The 5,221-nt window shown below is 56.1% G+C and overlaps 1 long non-coding RNA gene across 1 annotated transcript; it reads left to right on the top strand.

The window, feature by feature from the left end:
* The first annotated feature begins 758 nt into the window (after nucleotides 1-758).
* On the top strand, nucleotides 759-2,690 carry LOC122237604. Its single transcript, XR_006216183.1, has 3 exons — nucleotides 759-773; nucleotides 901-1,334; nucleotides 1,659-2,690. It is a non-coding gene; the product is annotated as an uncharacterized LOC122237604 (long non-coding RNA).
* Nucleotides 2,691-5,221: the final 2,531 nt, after the last annotated feature.

Consider the following 5,221-nt stretch of genomic DNA (forward strand, 5'->3'; position numbering starts at 1 on the left):
CCGATTCTGTGTCTCCCTCTCTCTCTGCCCCTCCCCCGTTCATGCTCTGTCTCTCTCTGTCCCAAAAATAAATAAAAAACGTTGAAAAAAAAATTTTTTTTAATAAAAATAAAAAAAAAAAAGAAATAGTCTTGAGGAAATACGATTTTTTAAAAATTTTTTAAAGTTTATTTGTCTTTAGAGAGACAGCATGAGCGGGGGAGGGGTAGAAAGAGGGAGGGAGACAGAGAATCCCGAGCAGGCTCCACACCGTCAGGGAAGGGCCCGACGCGGGGCTGGGACACCCAAAACCGTGAGATCATGACCTGAGCCCAAACCAAGAGTCGGATGCTCAACTGACCGAGCCCCCCGGGAGCTCCTGGGCATCGGGAACCTGATTTTCTATACTGCTGATATTGTCTGTAGCTGTTCCCTTTTTGTTTTCCTTTGTCAGTGACCTTTCAAAAATGCCAGCTTGTCTCCTTCGTATTAAGAGACACCAAGAAAGGAAACTCCTGTGTACTCAGGCTGGGTTTTTCTTTTGGGAGATGGAGAGGCTCACCCCCTGGATTAGCAGAGGAATCAAAGCCACGTGACTACGGGGTGGGGGGGCGGGTTTCATCTTTCTCCATACAAGGTTATTTTTCCACTTTTTCTTCTTTTCTTCCTCCTCTTTTGGTATCCCTCTTCCTCCTCCCTAACCGCTAGCTCAGTGATAAGTTGAGACGGGGCCAGACCCCGGGTGCCCGGGGTGCCCGGGTGACTCGGTCATTAAGCATCTGACTTCGCCTCGGGTGAGTTCAAGCCCCACATCGGGTGAGCTCAAACTCCACGTGAGTTCCACCACTCTCTCTCTCTCTTTGCCTCTTGTGGGATTCTCTCTCTGCCCCTCGCTCATTTGTGCCCTTTCTCTCTCTCAAGAAAAAAAAAAAGAAGAAGAAGTGGCTGGAGCTCTCGAGGTGCCTTCAAGAAACCACGCCGGAAGGAAAGCCTGACCCTGACTCCAGGGGCTGCCTGGGAATCATCCTCTGACAGTGCGAACCTCCGAATCTTCTTTTTACCTTAGCTCTTCAACGTTTACACTTCAGCGGGAGCAGAACACCATCCTTTGACTTAACCATGGCACAGCGCCGTTCTCACAAGGCAAGAACCCCTTAGCCATAGGGCCCCGAGAGAAAACACAGAGGCCGTTCCCAGCAGACCTGCTACCTGGAACCCTGAGCGACGTCGGAAGGCGTTGTCTCGGGTTTTTTAAGTCAATTGCAACATAGTTCCTGTATTGCTGTATTTTCCTTGTGTGTTTGCACATGGATTTTTCACGGATGACTGGGGTATTTGTGCTGTCACTCTGACAGGTAAGATCCCCGTCTTTGTCTGCCCAGGAACCACACAGAACGCCCCAGCCTGAAGCGAATGGATGCAAAGATAAAGCTGCCCCCTGGGCAAGTGGTTTATAACGGGCAGCCCGCACATTGCCATCCAGGCCCATTCAGGCCGCCCTGGGAGCTGGGGGGGGTGGGGGGGGGGGGGGGGGGGGGGGGGGGGAAGGCATCAACCCACGGCTCCCCCCTGTGCCAGTGTCGGGAACACATCGTGGGGATTCCGAAGGAGATCCAACCCTGTGCAAGTTACTATAGCTTGACAACCCTCATTAGTTGGTTACTGACTTTTATTTTCAGGCTTTAAAAACAGGCGCCCCGCTGTTAACCCCTCCGGGCACGCGGACGGTACTAATCGTGTTACACCACCAGCAAGCTGACAACAGCCGGCCAGAGAGCCAGCCCCTGACGACGTGTAACACCCGTCTTCGCCGTCGCTTTGCCCCGGATCACGTCCGGAGTAAACGTCCGCGTTCTCTGCTCTCTGTCACTGAAGGTCAGAGTACATCTCAGATGCGGAGGCCAGCGAGACAGGTGCCGTTTGGAACTGAAACTCGGTTTATAGCGGGGCAAAAAGGACAATAAACCACCCCCCTTACAAGTTCGCTCACTGATGTTTGAGGGTTCGGAGCTGGAATCCTCACCCCGGGGGGACCAGAGAGCAGAAAAGGGGAGAAACAGGAAGCAAGAGGCTCCGGGTCAAGGCTGGGACTTCCGGCCTTGCAACCTTGAGCGAGAGAGTTGCTCACAGAGACGCAATTCCCCATCTGGGAAAAAGGAGGAAAGGCGGAGGAGAAGACTCATCATTCGTGCAGCCCATTTGTATCGGGTCCCCCTGTGCTGCAAAGGGTTTGGGCGCTGGGGATAGAGCTGCGAACAGAGACACAGGCTCACCTGTCTCGGCCCTGTTGTCGCTTCCGAGAAGTGACCGGTGAACATCAGACCACGGGACAGTGAGCAGCTGTGCTCAAGCGGGAGGAATCCCCCGTGACGGTGACCGGTGCCGTGGCCCCCAACCTGGTGGCAGGTTTGAGCAAGTCTTCTAGGCTGAAACCTGAAGCCCGAATGGGGGCTGGGGAGGGTGGCCGGGCGTTGGCAGGGAAAGCGCTCCACACTCCACACGCGGAGACTGTGGGAGGCCCAGGCCCCGAATCCGAATCCCAATCCGATTCCGCAATCCCGGTGGGTGTTGGGTGGAGCAGCCCTCCCGGCCTCATCTCAGCTTCTCCCAACATCCAGGCCCGGGGTGGGGCCAGGGGGGCGCTTGGCCTCGCCCCAGGAGCCCTTGTCTGCTGCCCGGCCTAGGGTCCTAGGTCCTACTTTTACTTTGAGCAGGAGAGGGGGTGGGGGGTGCGGCCCAGGGAGAAGGGGTCTGGCTCGGGGGGAGTGGGGGAGGGGAAACGCAGCTATGGGAGGGGGGTCCCGGGAAGGGGGGTGCGGTCTGGGGGAGGGGGAGGGGTGTGGCTCTCACGAGGTGGCCCCCCAGGGCCTGGGTCAAAGCCAGCAGTTTTCAAAGGCCTCCCTTGCTGACTCTGTGGGCTGGGCAGTTAGTGGTGAGCTGACACAGGGAAACCCTAAAAGTTTTGTAGTCCTGTTCATTGGTTTTGAGGGTCTGTTATTTGGCGTATGTGATTTGGTTTTCCTATGAGGCCCAGAAGGTATTTTTAGACAATTTAGAAAAGCTTGCAGGAACCTGGGTATATAACCTGGTATATATACCCGCGAACCCGGGTAGGGAACCTCCTCGGTAGCCCCGAGGCTTTATTTCACGGCTCCAGCATCCCTCACCCCTGTAGCCCCTACTCATTCAGGTCGACCCCCCTTTCCTCCTCAGCCGGCCGAGAGCCCAGGTCCCTGGCAGGGGTTCTGCCCCGCACGTTCCCCCCGCCCTTTCGCTTCCCTTCCCTTCCTCGAACTCACCCGCCAACCTCCCGCCTGCTCATGTCCAGCCCTCCCACAGCACTCCCGCGTCCATGAAGCTGAAAACCCTAGAGAAACACGGCCGTGCTGCTGCTCCCACTTTTTAGAGCCCAAGGGTTTCCCAGAGGCCCTGCCTCCTGCGCCCGGGTTCGCTCCTCCTGCAGCTTGATGGCCGTTTTGCAAACAGTCACTCTTCCAGACCCCCCAAAACCCCTTCTGTGGAGCTGGCGGAGACAATCAGGAGAGAAGTCCCGCCCGCCCTACATCCCCCGACCTACCATAAGCTCGGTCATTCTGGGTGAGCCGTCCGGGCACCCGCCTCAGGGACCCCTCATTTGCACCCTACATCCGCACGTCTCACTCAAGGACATGCTGCCCGCGATTAGCCCCTCTCTCTCCTGCATCACCAGCTCTTCCCTTTCTATCGGACCGTTCCCAGCAGCATACAAACATTATTCACATCTTTAAAATATTCTTTTTTAAGTAACCTGTACACCCGGTGTGGAGCTCGAACTCGCAACCCCGAGATCAAGAGTCGCACGCTCCACGGACTGAGCCAGTCCCAAATATTATTCACATCAGAAAAAAATAAATAAATGAGACCGCCAACATGTCCCTCAGAACCTCGCATCAATTCCCCACTCCCTCTCATTTATGGCAACACTTCTCAGAGTGGTTTTCTCTGGAACCGGTCTCCGAATCCAATCTGTAATCAAATCCTGTTGGTTCCTGCCCTCAAAATAGATCCGCACTATGTCATCTCAGTGTCTACCACTTCTGCGGCCACCACCCAGGTCCTAAGCCACCATCCACCCCAGCCTGGAGGACTGCAGTGGCTGCTGCCTGGTTCCCTTTCTGCGGAGAGAGCCAGTCCTCTGTCAAACGGCTCCCGTTTGACGTTCCAAGGGCTTCCCGTTGACGCTCGGTAAAAGCCAAGTGCAAGGCCTTAGGAGACCCGCCCAGCCCCCAAGTCTCCCACCACTGGGGCACCGTGTCCCTGTCCCATCCCGGTGACTGAGCCCCAGCCACATGGGCCCCTTACCGTAAGGCTCTTCCCCCCCAAGGCCACGTCTCACTCCCTCCGGTTCTTCAGATCTCCCCTCCAACGTCCCTCATCAGGGAAGCCTTCTCTGACTAGCCAGTTTACAACCGCTTCCAGGCCCACGTTTCCTAATCCTCTCCCCTTGCTTCATTTTTTCTCTCCGTAGCTTTTATCGCTATCTCACAGATGATGTCTATTCTCTTTTATTGCATTGCATTACTCCCCGCCTCGAACGCAAGCTCCGCGAGGGCAGGAAATGTGTTATGTGCTTTTGTGCAATTGCGTCTCCCGCAGGAGAGAGAGCGCGATGGCTCCACGAATGGCCGCCGTTTTTATTCCTAGCATCGTGGTTATCGTTGTTGTAGCAGGTGTTCCCAGGAAGACCACCGGAAGAAGCAGCATGGACCCTAGTGAACCCGCTTTACACACACGAGGATACATCGAACACATAGCAATAGGCACATAGTCAGTGGTAGTAGCTGAACCCCACAGGTGGATCTCCCCTGAACTCCACCCCCTCGTGTCCGTGTGCCTTTGCGTAGCCCCGTCCCCTTGAGTCCGGTTCCACCCTACTCAGAGGGTTCCGGGGCTGCGTCGGAAGTAGACTTGCATTGTCTGCCGGCCTCGTGGCGCGTGGCATCTGTCGGGGAAGCCGCTGCCACAAAGTTGTCCCACTGCTCCGAGATGGCTCTGCTGCGAGGAGGCCCCAGGCCCAGGCCCCGGCTGTTGCAGCCACCCTAGCCTGGGCGCACCCTAGCCCGGGTAGCTAAAGAAGCCCTCTTGGAGGCTCGGGAAGTGCCAGGCCAGCCCACACCTGATGGCAAGTGCATGAGAGGTCAAATCACGTAGCCGGACCCAGCTAAGTCGCCGAACCACGAGACGGAAAAATACATCGTTGTCT

This window comes from Panthera tigris, chromosome B1, assembly GCF_018350195.1.
Source record: "Panthera tigris isolate Pti1 chromosome B1, P.tigris_Pti1_mat1.1, whole genome shotgun sequence".
NCBI lineage: Eukaryota > Metazoa > Chordata > Mammalia > Carnivora > Felidae > Panthera > Panthera tigris.